Source organism: Peromyscus maniculatus, chromosome 3, assembly GCF_049852395.1.
Source record: "Peromyscus maniculatus bairdii isolate BWxNUB_F1_BW_parent chromosome 3, HU_Pman_BW_mat_3.1, whole genome shotgun sequence".
NCBI classification, from domain to species: domain Eukaryota; kingdom Metazoa; phylum Chordata; class Mammalia; order Rodentia; family Cricetidae; genus Peromyscus; species Peromyscus maniculatus.
In genome coordinates, this window is record NC_134854.1 from 118947029 (window position 1) to 118965609 (window position 18581).

The 18581-nt window shown below is 39.8% G+C and overlaps 1 protein-coding gene and 1 pseudogene across 3 annotated transcripts in view; one reads left to right on the forward strand and one right to left on the reverse strand.

Annotated features, from left to right (window-relative positions):
- Tafa1 (TAFA chemokine like family member 1) overlaps positions 1-18581 on the forward strand; it is a 520237-nt gene that overhangs the window by 421074 nt on the left and 80582 nt on the right. The gene's annotated exons all lie outside the window — the stretch shown is intronic.
- LOC121828397 (U6 spliceosomal RNA) lies at positions 14656-14756 on the reverse strand (annotated as a pseudogene).

Sequence of the window (18581 nt, forward strand, 5' to 3'; positions counted from 1 at the left end):
GATGTTTACAACATATTTTGTTTCTCAGCTGTTCAGTGTATGTCCACACTAGAATGGCTTCCATGCTAGGGTAGAAATATAAATGAGGTAGGCCTTTACCTGCAAGGAAGTCAAGTCTACTGTCAGAAAACAATAATCCACCCACATTATTTTTAAAAAAGTGCAGAGATGGAGGAAGGGAGAGGGCCAGGGCGGGGGGAGAAGAGGAGAGGAAGAGGGGGAAAGAAGGAGCTTCTTGTAGGAGATGATCCACAAAGTCACAAGTTAGTTATGAAAGACAGAGGTATTCATGCTCCAATTATAGGAAGATTATTTAAAAACTACAAGTAAACTGTGGACTCGGGCATATAAGATATGATATAGGATATGATATAGGAAATGGCACTCACTTCACTTTTGCTGGAATACAAAGTGCCAGAGAAGAAGCAAAGGTGGGCTTTTTGTTTATTTTGATTTGATTTGATTTTTTTTTAACTAGAAGGGAGATGGAGTGGATAGAATCTGGAAGGTGTTGCCATTCATGTTTAGGCTATTGAACAATATTTTGTGGTAGAGGGACACATGCTTTTTGAATACAGCATTTATATGTTTATCATTTATGTTTTATAATGGAATTGAAAATTAATGAACTTGTGGGAAAAATCTTGCATATATGTATATTTGGCTACTCCATTAAATTTCAACTCCTCATATTTAAATAATCAGGACACTACACTCCCTCCAAATAAACTGGAGGATCTCATACCAAATCTGCATGGCCCAAGGTGTCTATTAGCCATAGCTGAGTAATGATGGCTGTTTAGCACATAGTGTCCTGGAGACAAGGACTCCTCTACTTTCCTTTCCAACACAAAGCCCCATTGTAATAGCCGTTTATTATCAGAGTTAGAGCACATTTTTGTAGAGTCAGAACTATACCTTAGTACTCAAAACTAGACCAAAGGTAGAAACATGAGATCCCAAAAGTTCTATGTGTTTTTGGAAAAAGTTGAAGATAGTGTATTTCCTTTCTTGCCACTGAGGATCCTGTAGCTACTCAAGATTCTTTTATGTTGAGAAAAAGAGGGGCAGGAGGAGTCCCTTGCTTTATAATTTGTTATTGGGGGCTGCTATGATGGGGATTAAGGAGGAAAGGGCACATTTATGGTAAGGAAGATACTAACCTTTGAGGACATGTAGAGTAGGAAGTAAACTCCGGATAACTGTGGTTATCAATGTCGAACAGAAAGTTGAGTATGTGAGTCTCAAACCAGCAGACGTGTCTGGGTTAAAAGTTTGGGATTAAGTAACCAGCTTTGGGCAGTTGGTGAGAAGGCCTTGGGAATGAATTCTACCACCCTGTGAGCCTGAGGTTTATGGAGTCTCATGGACAGATGCCTAGACAACAGCACGAGAAAATGGACCTCAAAAAAATAACCAAATAAGACTGAAGTGAATCCAGAGGTGTGGGCAGTATAAAAGATAAATAAGTAGATTTCTAAGAAGCATTAAATACGGTTAATGCAAAGCCCATCTTTTGGGAATTTAAACTCCCTTGTTGACATTGATGAATTTCAGTGGATCTATAAGGACACACCAGGTAACAATGGTGACTGCACAACACTTACTACATGGCAGGTAGAATCTGAAGCACTATATATTTTTACTCCACTAAAACAACAGTCTTGGTAAGCCAATCTGGTTAATCCAGTCTGTGCCTTCCCTAAACCCCAAGCTTAGTATCAGTTGCTTATCCTGTGTGCCAGCCCTATCTGGCCAGCTTGCTCCACTTTAGTCCACCTGTACCACATCCAACCTCCAGCCTTTGTATGTGATATTCATCCTGTGCCCAGATCCAATTTGAAAGGGGTAACTCTCACCCCCCCCACACACACACACACATCAAAGAAGCTTGTTTTATAGCAGATGGGGTCCTTTATAGAAAATCACAACTGCTCAAACTAAGAACAGCTAACTATAGGGTACCCAGCCCTAATAGATACATTCACAACCCAACTCCTTAAGGGAATATTGAAGAAGAATGGACAGGAGGAGGATTGTAAGAGCCAGAAGACCAAAACACCTGCTGTGAGATTGTATCTTCTATATATGACAGGAAAGCTGCACTCAGGAAATTACAACAATCTCGCTGCTTTAATAAGACCTTTAAAAACAGTGATGATACCAGATGACATGCCAGTGTGATTAGGGGAGACTGCACAAAGCCCCAAACTAGATGAAGAGTTACATGCAATTAGTGACTCCTGAGAGAAAGAGAACCAGCCTTTCAATCATCTATTCTCAAGTTTCAGCCCTAAAAACATATGCCAATATATACAAATGAATGACATGTACATATGAACTAAGTAAACTCAGTTCAGGGGATCCAACACTCTCCTCTGGCCTTAAGAAGCACTATAATGCATGTGTTGCACTCATATACAAGGAAAAGCACTTGAACATATAAAATTAAAAAAATTAAAGTACATAGAGCAAATAGAACCTATGGTAGCCTAAAGTTAGGAATTGTATGTTGAAAAGATGGACTCAGTGGAATTTTACTGGCAAGATTTTCCTGGACACATGTGGTGGAAATTGTGAAGGCATCTAAGTGATGGGTGATCTGGTGGTCCCTCCCCAAGAATGCACAAGAGGACTCATGACAGAGATGAAAGGACTAAGTGCCAGAATACCTGGATATGGAGAAGGCTGAAGAGACTGGAGGGATGGAGGGTTATGGCCAGAATCCTTTAACTTAAGGTGTACCCTTGCTTTCTCTTTAGTCTACTTTTAATGAAGCATGGCATCTACTCTAGTCCTTACTCAGCCATAGAAGGCATATTCAATTTGAATCTCTTATTGAGCCCCAAAGCATATGTACTTACCCATAAGAAAGTGTTCCACAGTTTATGTTGAGCAGACTAATGAATTTAAATACTGCACCAGAACCGAACTTGGGGGTGGTGTGCCCTGGTCAAAGAGGACCTTTTTGTCTTGCATCAGGGAGGCATTTTCAAGCATGTGTGAAATTGATTGTAAATCACTCGTGTTGTTTTCTGGATATTGGACATGCTCATTTAACATATTTAATGTGTTTCTGACATTTACAAAGTGTCTAGCAAGCTTTGGACAATCATTATTTGAAGCATTTTATTGAAAGTACCCCTGAGTAGTTCCTAAACACTGCATTCTGTTTCAATCGATGCTGAATATCCCTGAAGAGGGAATTGTGAATGTTGAATACCGTAGCTGTCAATCATGAGCTCACATACTCCCTGTTTGAATGATGATATATTTTCATCGGAAACAGTACACATATCTCGCTGTTCGTTTTGGCCTGGCTGCTATGGCAATGCTTTATTTCACTAAGATAGGGAGAGAAATGGATTAATCTCTAGAGACAAGAGCACTTGCTGACCTTGAGCTCTAGCCGACTCAAGGCTTTTGAGTTCTTTGAAGAATGATGGGGTTTGAGTGGGTCAGATGTAGTGTCCCAAACACTCTGTCTTGACAAAGGAGCCATTGCAGAGTCCTTTACCCTTTTGCAATTTGTGCTGGCGATTGACAGGCCCTACATTAGGATGTGAAAATGTGTGCAATGTGAAAATGCAGCATATTTCAGACATGACAGAAAGGGTGCACATTAGAAGGCAACTCCTCTTGGTGCCACACTGTTTTGCTTTTTCTCTAATCAAAATGCAAACTGTAACTCTGTTCTTGGCAATTCTGGCACATTCCAGATCCACAAAAGAAGGATGATCCTGAACCAGCAGGTGAGTGGGGTGTGGAGAGGCAACAGACATGGTAGGTGCAGAATGCAAATATGAATCTCTTTGTCGTTAATTCTATTTGATCGAGTATCTGTGAAGAATGTCAATCCTATCTAATGAGAAAATGTGCAGCAAGGCCATTTGGCAATGGGCAACAGACTTTGTGTAAGCATCTGGCATAGGACTAATTTGACAAACAGCAATATGCCAGATTTGTGCTAGATAGTTTTAAAGGAACTATTTGTCAGGCTTTACACTCATTATTCCTGGGATGTTGATCGCCAACATCATGATTCAAATGACAATTAACTACAAGGGTTATGTTGAGGTCAAAGCATTCACATTCCTCCCAGGCCTCCACATGCTTACTCTTTATTGATAGAAGCACTAGTTGCTGTCTATGACCTCTCATCTTGGCACCCTGTAGCTTAACTCTTGGGTATTTCTTAGTAAATAAAGGCTTAAGAAGAAGGACTGAAATGAGAAATGAATTCTTCATACATCCCTTCGAAGTAGAGCAGTTGACAGACACTTTCTACCAATAGGGCTCTGACTGTACCTTTAGAGCATAATGGCAGCTCTTTGTAAGAAATAGAGCCAGTACATGTATAGAGTCTGTCAAGTGTTCTTCTCTACCTTCAAATATTGCCTGTCCTACCCGCATATGCACTTGTTTGTACTGTAACCTGATTGTAAGCATCTTGGTTCCTCTATTCACCAGCCTAACAGTTGTTCCAGCAGTCTTAATATCCTTCTTTCTGTCTTCAATCTCAAGATTAGCTATTTCAAACATCCTTATGCTAGAGTCATGCACTCAGAAGCAGGCATCTATGTCTATTCACTGTATTCCAATGATGAAGCCCAGCCACTGGTTAATAGAGACATGGGTGTCCTTTTCTGACCTTCTGAAAAGACTTGGGAATCTTAAGCAGTGCTCAGTGACAGTGGTTTTTCTTTTTATTGTTGATGCCCATCCAAGCAACTGTTATTTCACACTCTTGCTTTGCTTCTTAAGTACCCATAAACTACCCTTGTGTATAGCTTCAGTACAGTTTACAAAAGATTGCTAAAACATTGTTATCCAAAAAGCCGAGAAAGAAGGATTGAAATATAAGAAGTCAAGGTAACCTAGACTACGTGGTGAGGGGGAGAGAGAAGGGGGGGGTAACCTCAAGAATGTTTACCTAAAAGCTATATCCTGATGTTGATTCAAGACTCAGAAGGATGAAATGAAATCTGGGAATCTATAACTGTTTTCTGTGTATTCATTTATTTTAATTGATGAAAGTTACACATATTTATCATCTACAGCATGCTGTTTGGGAATATGTATATGTGGTAGAGTAGTTAATTGTAGCTAATTAGCCTCAGAAATTTAATGATTTCAGAGAGGTGAAAAAGCAACTGGTTGATGATTTTTAAAAATGCAATATATTCTATTAACACAGTTGCAGTATCGTAAAAATAGATCTCTTGAACTTATTCTTCATATCTCACTGAAATTGTGCATACTTTGACTACTATTGTCACTCAGCCCATGGTCACCACCACTCTGCTTCCACATCTACATGTTTGTGACTGTCTTAGAATGCACAGAGCACTGAAATACAAATGCCTACAATGTTTTGTTAACATCTTAAGTAGTTCTGGTGACATTGTCCCAGGGACCATGCTTCTAAATGGTTTAACCTTTGCTTGTGGGTTAGGAGAGGCAGATATGAAGCATCTAACCATATGGTTTTGTTGTACAACTAGAGCATATGTTATGAGTTAGTAATTAGTAGTTAATAAGCCAAAACTATAACTTGTTTTTCCTAAGGTCTACTTAATAGTTCACTGTTGTGTAATCTCTGAGAGGACTTGGGAAAGGTAAATCATCTCTCCAAAGCAATTAGCTCAGGACTAGAAGGGTGTGGCTCAGTGGTTATGGCATTACCCAGCATATATATAATCCTCAGTTCAACCCCAGTACCAAAATTCAAAATAGGATTTTAAAGTAAACCCAGATTTTTTCAGTTACTATAATCTCATTGCTTATTATAACTTTTTAAATTTGTTGATCTCATCTTGGCTTAATTTGATAGGTCAGATACAACTAGAAATTCATCTGTTTCTTTTAGGTTTTATAAATTAAGGAGATAGAAGTTTTTAGTGTATCATTGTGATTTTCTGGATTTCATTGGGACGTGTGGCAGTTTCCTTTTCATCTATAGTTATATTAATTTGGCTCTTCTCTCTCCCTTCTTTTGATTAATTTGTCAATCATGTTATCTTCTCAAAGAACCAGCTATTTGTTTCATTGATACTTTTGTGCTCTTTCCAATGTTAGGACAAAGAATTCTGATTCTAAGAGAGTCTGTAGAGTCCCAAAGTGGGTCTACAGACTCTCAATAACATTGAGATGACTGTTAAAATATCTCTGGATGCTTTCCAGAGAAAAATACCATCTGAAGGCTATGTTGAACAGCTTGAATTACAATCTTGTATGAGTGGAGTAGAGATGTTTTTACTTCCTTTCTTTCCTGTATAACCTACTCCTTTAAAATAAGGGAAACCTAAATGCTACTTCATTATGTATAGTAATAACTTAGGAAATTCCCTGAAAACAGATTTGTTTTCTGGAGGTTTGTGGAGTAACGTCTTAAGAACCAGCCTTTGTGGGAGAGAAGGAGCCACTGATGGGCAGACAGAAGTGTGGTACTGAGAGACAGTCACACCGTGGGTAATGTGGTGATAGCCCTACTTGTTAGGCAAAGGTCTAGGACATTCTTTCACCATTTTTTATGGTCATGAAACATAAGCTTCCCCTGAATATGGCTATGCCTTTACAAAACAAAACTCAGGCTCAGGACCATTCCCAGTGATCCAGTGCAGCAGCTGGGAAAATAAACATCTTTGCTAAGAGAAAGCAAGACCATCACACACACACTGCGCGGACAAAGATCCTGGCCTTTCAGCGGGCATGCAACTTTCTTTTCTAAGAAAAGTAATGGGCAGGTTAAGAAGATGAAATTATTTTAAAAGCGTTAAAGATTCTGGTTCTGCTTTGATTTTGAGTTCAAAATATGTATCTTAGAGTGAAAGAAATAAAGAATTTTATTCAGGGACTAATTCTGAAAGCAAGTAATTTTCGTTCACTTGATCTTTTAATGGACAGGGAGTAAGCAATGTTTCATACTTGAATCTTTCATTTTTGCAAAATACAAGCTCTGAGAATTGAATAAATATAACTAAATCCTGGTTCAAGCACAAAATCAAATGGGACTAATACTGGTTTTATGGGAGTTGAATGAATGTGTTTGCAGTTGATAGCAAGTATTATCTCATCTTTGAAATGAGTGATAAGATCGATACAAAGAAATCTCATTTCTGTTTTTCCCTAATTCCCCATTTGCCCATAGAAGATTCTCATTTTAAGATGCTCATGAAGCGACATCATCCCCAGTGAAATCAAAGCAATACATAAATAGAGACAAACTCTTCATGTACCTTCACAGAGACCTGCAGTTCAGGAAAACTTAATTAAGGTGTTTCACTCATTACCCTTGAACTTGATTGTGTTTTCAGTACTCTTTCCTTTGTCCAGATTGGTACTGTAATTGACACCTGCTTTGTTACATAGGCAGATCAGAAGGGAAGCCTAGAAAGATACATAATTGGCATCCTTTCTGAGAGAGTAGCTTTAGTATAACCCTATGCCCCAAAAAAGCATAACAAATGAGCATAAAGATAGTTTTCTGTTTTTGTTTGTTAGTGTTTGGTCTCTGTAAGAAATAAAGACTGAGGCTTTTTAAATGTCACCTCTTCTCTCTATAACAACAAAACTATCTGGCTGAGAATTCGTTTGTGGAGTATTTAAAAAAAATGGGACAAAGTTTATGTTACCAAATCTCAATATGGCAGCCTTTGAAAGGTTCATTTAAGCAACCCATACCATCCTCAAAGTCTGATAGCCCACCTCTTCCATTCTGTCATGGGAGGTGTCGCCAAGGATAGCACTTTTCATCTTTCTTCTTAGCATTCACTCCTTGGGATGGGCTATTCCATGAATAAAGGAATTTTTTTTTAATACCATCAGTCATGTCCAGAGAACAGACAGACTGATAGCATAATAAAGAGCAAAGTAGTTGCCGATAGATACATTATAAATAGCCTACTAGAAGTGGTTGAGATATAGTCTTGGGTATTGCATTTGGTGGTCATCTGTACCCATCTGTGACATTAGGCCCCTCATCTCTATGTTCAAGACTCCAAAGCACCTTCTGTTCTTCCCCACAGTGGAACCAAACCCAGAACAAATATTTACTCAGATGTGTCTGACAGAAGACAACAGGTCCAGAAATAGCTTCTTGACATGGATGGCTGCCCTCAATCCTGGTCCTATCAGGGTCTCTGGTTACATAGACTTGGGCTAGTGCCCAATAATGTGTATTCCCAGCAGTTACCCAGAAATAGTTCCTGCTCCTGGTCTGGGGCTCATACATGCATAACCACTATACTAGAATTTTTTTAAGTAGTTACAATCATCATATAATTTAAACAAGTTAAAATGTATTTTAAAAAGAAACACATCTCAAATGAAGTAGTTCTCTGTACCCCAAGATATAAACAAAAATGGACACCTCCTCAGGTCCAGTATAGGGTATATGAGTACAAAAAATTTAGCTCCAATCTTCTGAAAGAGCCCAAACCAATTACACTGGACTTATGCTCCATAAAGTCCATAGAAGGATCCATCATACCTATTTTTGAATGAGTGCATCTAGTAAGTATGTAGTAAGCAAAAGTTAATGAGCAAATAACAATTAGCAGATAGAAGCAGAAAAGAGATCACAGAGCATCAACAGATCAGGAGTTCATGGCCTGTGGCAGAGATGGCTGGAGTAGTCAGGTTGAGAGAGCAAACAAAGGTACCATCACCAAACTGGAGATGTACAAACATTCGGGGAAATCAACCAGAGAGGTTGAGGCTGTCAGCTAGAGTTCCCTATGAAGGAACTCCCCACTGAAATTTCTATTGAAGAGCTCCCCATTTCCTGATCCTCTTTCTGACATTTTTATGCCATGGAATAAACAGAGTAACCTCTATTGGAAATAGTTTGTTTTCTTGCTCAGGGATGTAGCCATTTCACTGTTTGTCTTTCTCTCTGACACAGGATAGGGGGATCAGCCTAGGTTGGAAGGACCTTTCAAATAAACATGCTGGGGACTTGAAATGCAGGGTCTCCTCACTGCCAGAGTCTGCTTTAATCCACCTTAAACATAACATTCTATTTATCAGTATAATGCAGCTTATTGTATATACACACACACACACACACACACACACACACACACAGATCCCACACAATGCTTTTTAGCTGTTCCCATCATCTGCTCTGTGCTTAATGTGCTTAGTGGGGATGACTATATGAAGAGCAATTGAAGTGTTGATTGCTGTAGCCCTTCCAAAACTACAACCACCATGGATTTTGTGGATACTATAGTGGTAGACAGAGCACAAGCTTCCTCCTAATGTCAGTGGGAATGAAAATGGATTTCAGTTACAGTAATCTGGTCTCAAGATGGAGACAAAAAGCCTTTCTTCCCTTGGAGTGGTTCCTTCTATCTATGCTGTCCCATGTCTCAGCATGCTTCTATCCCTGTCTATCTCTGCTTATCTCTGGTTCCCTTCTCACTTCTTGTCCAGCTTTCCAGGGCTTGCTCTTGGCTGTTCATGCACAACGCATTATCACCTTTGAAGAAAATCAATTGCTCCTAGAGCAATTATCAGACTTCAGAAAGAATGTGAAAGCAAGAAACATTTTCTGTGCAGTAGCAGTAAGTGGTAAATCTTTGATAAGATGGAATATATTTTTGCTATTGTAAGTTACATTTCTGAAGACCTTTGGAAATTCAGAATAGGATGACATATAAAAAAATAGGGAAAAACACTTAAACTTACTTTATATTTTTCTATATCTTTAAGTAGTTATAAATATATGTCTACAGTTAATTTAGAGGAAGTAAAAGTTAAATTTAACCAATATATAACCTATCCTAGGTAGATATTTCAGGAAGGAGTATTTTAGTTACTTATATCGAATTATCAGGAGTTTTATCCTATGTCTTACCATAAGAAAGCCCATTGGCCGGTGGTGGCGCACGCCTTTAATCCCAGCACTTGGGAGGCAGAGGCAGGCGGATCTCTGTGAGTTCGAGGCCAGCCTGGTCTCCAAAGCGAGTTCCAGGAAAGGCGCAGAGCTACACAGAGAAACCCTGTCTCGAAAAACCAAGAAAAAAAAAAAAAAAAAAAAAAAGAAAGCCCATTGGCACAGAGTAAAGTGAGTAAGCCTTTGGAGCTTCCTAGTCCACACGTGTTGTATGTTAAATAACCCTTTCCAGACTAAATCATTACATGTGTGAACCTCTTGTAATTGTTTGTCAAGCAAAATGAATGTCCACGACACATAGATATTTTTTAGCACTCTTTTGGAGGAAAAACATACTTTTTTTCTGATGAATGTGGTTCATGGAACACTTGGTGAATCCCAAAATTGACAAGTACTAAAGCAAATACAATTCCAAAAGCTTTTTTTCCTATTTAAATGATCTCCTTTAAAATATGGATTGAATTCTTGTGGACACCTGGAGTCACTCTCTTGCCTCTTTATGCAGTATCCACTTAGTCACTGGTTACATTTTATTGTTATAAATTTAGCTAAAAGGGCATCATAGAATTTTCTAGCCCATGGGGGTGCATAGATTTCTATCTAGGGTGACGCATTGATCGAGCCAGCCAGTAAATTAACAACAGCAGAACACCATTAAATTTTAAACTTAATTGCCTTCTCCTCTTAATTTCTATGGATATGATCAATAGATGCCAGGAAAAAAAGTTGAAGGAGTTCTTTAGCGAGTATCACTTCCCGGAGCATAATGTAAAAACCCCTGTTTCATTTGAGGCTTGATACCAACAACTTGCCATGCAGTGCAATCACTTCGAAGGCTCTGTCAAAAGGCTTCACTTTACATGGTTTTGATTAGCCTGTTCTGTAGACACGCAAATGGGAGTTCTATTTTTCAATCAGTTTGGTGTTCTCTCTGGACCCATCCCTAGCTTTCCCTGACTGTTGATTTGTGTTGCCTCTTCTACTCCATCTTCGTCCCCTATAAACCCATTCCACATTGCATGTTGAATTTTGATTTGAATCAGTGCCTTGTATTTGAGGTTTTCACAAAATTATAGCTCGGTATCAATTGAGATGTAGGAATAAGCCCTGCTGATTGATATTGGGTGTTACACTTAGTGAAGTCATATGTACATAAGGCAAACAGACAAAAATCCCAGGCTTGTATTCAGTTTGCAACCTAATGGAAGTAAAGTAGAAATGTGAATGCAAGAAGCATATAAATGTCAAATTAAGATAATTTCACATAATGAAATTATCACAAGGTAAATAATAATAGGTAAAGGGATAGAGAGTTGGCTGGAGAGCTGTCTTTTAAACTTCATGGACAGAGAGGGCACATTCTAAGTGAAAGTGAGAAATGCCTATAGCTCTAGCTCTAGAGGAATTTGATGCTGGTAGCCTCTGCAGGCCTCTTCAAATGTATGCATGGAGATGGGTGCACACACACACACACACACACACACACACACACACACACACACACAAATATAAAATAAATATTCAAAGTAAAAAATAAATGGATGAGAATGACTGGTAAAAATGTACTGTGGATAGCAACATTAAACAGGTTCCCATTTCTAAGATGAGTGTAAGATATTCAGAAGAATAGTAGGAAGCCATTTCTGCCTGTCACACAGAGACAGGAGAAAGGGGCATGGTCCATGCATTGAGAAGTCTCACTCATGAAGTAAGAGGGCTTGTAGAACACAGACAGAGGTGGGGGTGTTTAATCCAAGCAATGGAATTTCCTGTGAGGACTGTAATGTATGACCTATTTGAAAATAGAAGTCCACATCTGCTATTGGGAAGGATAGACATAAAGTATGACAATGAGCATCCTTCCTCCCTGCCCTATCTTATACAATTTTATTTATTAAGATATCAGATCCATGTACTTTCTCATGCCTCTCTTCCTGAATATGTAGAACGTTAGAATCTTTTGCTGTGGGATGTTCTGTATGTCCTGTGGGAGCCCATTCTCAGGTTCTTTGTGGCGTTACCCAGCAGGTCCGTATAGAGGATGATTAGGACCATGGGCCTGAGTGCAGGTGTTTGAGATGGTCTGCACTTGGCTGTGCTGGGGGATGGTCTGTATGTCAAGTTGCTCTGATTGGTTAATAAATAAAACCTGATCGGCCGTGGCTAGGCAGGATAAAAGGACAGAAAGGCAGAAGGAGACACTGCAGCCGCCGCCATGACCAGAGAGGCTGCAGCCGCCGCCATGACCAGAGACACTGCAGCCGCCGCCATGACCAGCAGCATGTGAAGACGCTAGTAAGCCACCAGCCACATGGCAAGGTATAGATGTATGGAAATGGATCAATTTAAGATAAAAGCACAGTTAGCGAGATAAGGACAGTTAGCAGGAAGCCTGCCATGGCCATGCAGTTTGTAAGCAAAATAAGTCTCTGTGTTTACTTGGTTGGGTCTGAGCGGCTGTGCGAAAAAATCAAGCTACAATCTTTATTGTATTTGAGTGGAAGGAAGCTTTCAGAAGGACAGACACAGGAAGTGAGTCATGATGCTCTCTATTCTCAATCTACTTGGTTTTTTGTTGGCTTATGTATCTATTGGCTTAATTTGTGGGACAAGGTTAGGGAAGCATGAAGAGATAGTAAGGTTTAATAGGGGTTATTTAATCTTGATCTAAACAGAAATAATTGGGCAGGGGGTAATTCTGTGAAAAATGTCATCATTGCAGCTTGTGCCTGAAACCACACACAATGTGCTGATGATCACAGGTTAGGAAGACAAAATCTCAGAACTGTGGACCTTCCACATCTGCACATGTCCAGTTTTTTTTAGCTTCATCCATGACTAACTTGATGTTGTATTTCTTGGAGACCAATACACTGGTGTTTCTTTGCAGATCTGAGGATGAACCTAGGGCCTTGTACATGCTCAGCAGATGCTCTGTCACCGAGTTACATCCCAAGCTCCTCAGTTACTGGGAGTTGAAGGCTCTGTGTAAATTTTCTGAGCACTATTCAGTTCTTCACAGGGGAAAGTGAAAGAAAAAATCCCAAGTAGCTGTGGCATAAGTCATCCAGAAACTTCCATCTCAAGTTGAAGTCTAGATCTAGATAATTCCTAGAGCAGACTGATGGGATTCTACTTGGACTGTAGGCCTCCTGGGTAAGGTGGCTACTCTACCTCTGTCTATGCGGTTCCTATTTCAACCAATGGAAAAGAAGGATGGCAGAGGGCATGACTTTTCCCTTAAAGACAATTGTTTCCACTTACTTTTCATTCTGCCCTATTTCAGTCTCATGAATCCGCTTACCTAGAAAATATCTGTTACCAGGAAACTGCACATGTAGCTAAAAGCTGGGCAATCAGTTACCGCGAGAAGATGGTACACTGAGGAGGGAGGAGGGAAGGCAAGATCAACACAAGTATATTAAAGACTAGGAGCTGCCCATCTGTTGGGGACTGATTCTGTTGTATAGCTTACCTGGTAGTATCGACTTTTACTGAATATGTAAGGCTTTGTACTTGAACAAGCTGCCAAATAGTCGCGGTATTTCTAGATGTATTGTACAGATTTATATTTCCTGGAATTCTAGAGCTTGCACAAAGTGTGGGTAAAGTAACATGTTTTACGGTTTAACAGAGCATATTTACTAAAATGAGACCATATAGACTAGTCCTGCGACATAGTAGTTGGTGACGGTCCAGATCAATGCCCCATCCTTCTGTTGCTTGAATTCACATAAAGTAAGCATTGAAAAGGAGAAGAAACCCTCACCAAACTACTACGGACTCCTGTGTTTTAAGCCATTTAAATTTGAAGATTATTTTCATAGCCTATAATCATAGATATAATATATACATGTTATCCATATATAATTATATATATAGATACATAGCAATGCCTGAATTGTAAATTCCACTCTCCCCATTTTAGAAATATTGAGATAAAACCACACTCTTGAAACCTAACGTCTTGGCCAAACATTCCTTAATACATTGGGTCTCACTTGAAGCCATTCCCCAAGCGTCATGGTTAGATACTTAGGGGTTTTTTTTTTTAGGGTTATCAGGTTATCTGAATTAATATTTTTGTCAAAATTGGATAATGCAGAGATAAAATGTCAGACCTAGTTAGAATCAATCTTGTGGGAGCAGAAATAATGTCTGGTCAATCAGAATTTTTATAAGTGATTATTCCAAAGTTAGGATACTCTCTCTCTCTCTCTCTCTCTCTCTCTCTCTGTGTGTGTGTGTGTCTATGTCTTGTGTGGTGGTGGTATGTGCATATGCAGTGTAGTGTTTGTGTGTGATATGGGGGTGTATTTATATGTATAGTGTATGTGGGAGGTATATGATGTTTTTGTATATGGTATGTGCATGTGTGTGTGATGATATTGGTGGTAGCGGTGGTGATGGTGTGTGTGTGTGTAAAAATGTGTGGTGTATATGTGGTATATGTATGTATAGTGTATATGTGCTGTATGTATATGTTGTGTGTTATCTGTGTGTGGTGTGGTGTGGTGTGTTTTGTGTGTGTATGTGGTGCATGTGTATATGGTGTGTGCATGTGTTTTAGTAAAGACTTAATGAATAGCCCCTATGTTTGTTTAATTTTGAGACAGGATTTTATATAGGGTCTTCCAGGCACAGTCTGGCCTGGAACTCACTGAACAGTCCACACTGGCCTCAAATTCAGAGTAGTCCTTCTGACCTAGCCTCCCATATGCTGAGGTTACAATAGTGACCCACTACTCCCAGCTAAAAATGTGAAACACTTCACAGATTTGGCTGTCATCCTTATATAAAGGCCGTGCTAATCTCTGTATCATTCCAGTTTTAATAACTGTACTGCCAAAACTAGCTGTGTCTTTTGAATAGTAACGATAACACAGACTCCTTGCTGTGATGATGTGCAAGATACGATTATGCAGTCACACTTGAATTTTCCTCCAGTGTTGCAAGCCATTTCCAGTTTTCTGAGGTCTTGATACATTATATCTAAAACAAGCTGAAATGAGGTGCTGTGTTTTATACAGACCTCCCCAAATAATCAATCTCCCCCTACATACAACATACCCACACACAAACACACCCACACGCAACACACCCACACACAACATAGTCGCACGCAACACACCCACACGCAACACACCCACATGCAACACACCCACACACAACACACCTACACACAACATACCCACACACAAACACACCCACACACAATACACCCCCACACAACACACCCACACACAACACACCCACACACAAACACACCCACACACAAACACATAAGGTTTCAAGATTTCCTTTAACTTCAGATTTATAATCAATTCAAGCTTTTAATTTGCTTATACCATGACAGTACAAACTAAACCAGTGATTCTTTTTCTTTCAGTCCCACCTTGTGACTCTGAGACTGTGTGTTACACATTTGACTTGGAGATGTCAAAAAGATGAGTGGACAGTATTTGTATTTGTGACAGAGGAGGCGAGTTCCTCCTCAGCCCCTTGGTAAGAGGTTTTGTTTGCCAGGTTGTGCTTCTCCCAACCAAGCTGAGCATCCCTGTAACTGGATTCTGTTGGGGCAAGAAAGAGCAAAGGAAACACGTATCAGTCACAGGACTGCTTGTTATCCAGTCCTATCAAGGTTTGCCCAAGAGGGCACTGAAACAATTGGGTAAAATGAAGATTTGAGATTATCCGAGGATTTCAATTACAGTATTTGTGCTCTTTCAGACCCCTATTAACATCCATAGCTGGTTTGCCAATGCTGTTGAGATTTATAAGGCTACCTCCCTGGTTAATGTATCCAACCTGGGGCCCACATAATCAGTATTCTTCTATTATCTTCGAATCTGGTTTCTAAGAGAGACATGTTTGTTGCCTGCTCAACTTAAAAATGACTGCCAACTCAGCAATAGCTACATCATTTGTAGTAAAAAACTAAATTCCACAAGATGTCAAATGGCTCTTTGTCAAAGTGGTTAGTTCCTTGCAAAGTCACAGGGGAGGAAAAAATATGGAAAAGGCATAATTTATGCCTCATTTATTGCTCACAGTCAAGAATGGCTCTCTCATTTCATTTTTTTTGAAAAGTAAGAGAGATAGCCAGTAAGACAGGAAAGGTTACAGTGACTGTCCTCAGGAGCAGGGATAGGGACAGCTCCACTCTGCTGCTGGCCAGGCCACTGGCTTTGGTATAAGATAATTTGGATTCAAATTCTGGTTCTACTTTCTTCTAACTGCAGTTGCTTGAATTAATTACTTAAGCTGTCTATGTGCTTTAGTCTTTTTAATCTGGGAAACAGAGAGGCTGATACCACATGTAGGGACACTGTAAGGACTGAAATTCCAAAGTATGCCTGGAGTCCTTGCTGACAGAATTAGTATCTTGATGATGATGGTAGGTCAAAGGCACAACATGGGATGAAATTATTTAGAACTACATACCCATGCACAAGTAGAGCTGGAGGGATTGGAATCAAATGATGGTATTAACATTGACACCCCGGTTGCAGAGTTGTACTGTAATTAAGGGAACACTCACTCTGGTTGGAGCATGGATACACAATACCCAAACACTGTCCCCTTACTAGTTTCTCAATTACATGCAATTATCTGAGTAAAATGTGTGTGAAACAGTTAACAGCTGACTACCTGGAAATCACTTAGGATTTTCCAGTCAATTAGTGATAATAACTTTTTGGTAAAGTACCCATTTGACTAATGGGTTACTTTGACTGATGAAGAGGGGTGCATAGTACATCAGTTTGGCTTTAAATAGAAGCCTAGGAGCCACTCTAGATAGTCTGATAAGATAGATATGGAATAAATGAATGTCATGGTTAGACATCTGACAGGATGGCTAGGGTGGGGCAAATAGGGAAATGGTTAGTAGCCCACACCCAAGAAACCTTGAAGTAATTGTGAACACATCCGAGTTGACGGTCCCCATAGCTTTCAAGATCAGACTGATTGATTGGGAAGAGCCCACAGATGGGAAGGCAAGCCACTGCCCATTATCTTAGCCACTCAGGAACTCTCTAGTGTTCCAACCAGCTACTGCAATGAATTGTCTGCCAGAAAATCCCACCGGAGAATGATGGCTACTATTTCTCTTCCATCTCCCTCTGCTTCCGGGTGCCATATCTAAGCCAGAAACACACAGCAAAACATGCTAGGAGGTATGGTTTTAAGGTTCTCCTGGTGATGAAGAGGAAATATTAAAAGGTATTATGGTGATGCATCACTATATTGATGTGAGTTAATGATAGATAATTCAACCTACCTGTTTGTATGGTCAGTATTTCTTTGTAAGAAGTCTTATTGTGAGGCGACACTGTTTCCAAAGTACAACTGCCCAGCAGACAGTAACAGTGATGTTTGGTTTGCTTCCTTCTCTGGTGACACTGGACAATGGTAGAACAGTGCCCTCAGATAAGAGTCCATATCGACCTGCCACGGTAGCCTGAATGCAATCAAGTAGGCCATGCAAAGAAAATATGGTGTCTTGGCCCCTCAGCCTTCTGGTTTGATAGCCGCTCAGAACAGGGTTTGGAGTGCCCTTCCCTTCTTCACTCAGGCCCTGTATCTAGTGATTCTACCCAATAGTGTTGCTGTAGTTGGTGTTTGTTTTCTTGAGCAAAATCTATAGTGGCATATACGTGTTTTTGCTTATCCTTTATCTCTACCCTCCCCCCAAATATCATTCCTACAGATAGCACAACTTTTTCTTAACTTTTTTGTAATTATATTTTCAGGGCCTAAAGGTACCTGAAACATGAACATGGTACAGTAGATAAAAAGCTGAATAAAAGAAGGCTTCATGGAGGTCACCATGAGAAAAGTGGAGACACTCAGAGTTTAGTGTTAAACAGTATTATAAGACAGTGTAACTAACACCTTTAGTAAATAAAATGCCAAGACACAAGTCCTCACTACAATTTAAGTGTCAGGTCATCTCATAGGCACTTTCTGTAGCTTTTTTTATAATATTACAATGTGATTAGCAAGTATATGAATCCTATATAAAAAAGGAAAGAGAGGCTCACAAGCTCAAGTAATTAAACTGAAGTTTCTAAATCACAGGAGCCTCTCTTTTCACCATTTTCCCTGATGCCTCACAGTGGTGATATGGCAGTCTTGTCATACTTGACCATTTGAGAAGCTGAAGCTTGACACAAGGGTGGATTTCCACATGCATGCCCTACTCCTGGAAACTGCAACAAACTGGCCAAACCACTCCTAGGAAGACGCAAGTGCCATTCACTGGCTGCTGCTTGCTCCACAACTGGAAGCTTCAGGAGTAGTCAGAGGGAAAGGAACCATTAAGCTCATTAAGGCATGACCCTGGGGAGAAGATGGAGACCCACCAGCATGAGGTAGCTAAGTGTAGACTCTGAGAACAGTGACTACCCATCCCGTGATAGTCCCATGAGAATGTCACTGGTTCTTTATCTTGGTTTCACAGGTCTTCAGAAATTATCCCTTTAACTGCATTCCGAACCATTTCTGTTCTCCCTGAAAAGAAGATTTAGATAGTGGTCAGACACGCAAACAAACCTACAAGAGACTATAATGAAGTGAATTAGATAAATCATCACTTCAACATAGTCTCGGGTGCAGGTTTAAAAAAAAAGTAGCATAAGAGAGAAGCAATGAAAATGGAAAAGATAACTGTGACTCT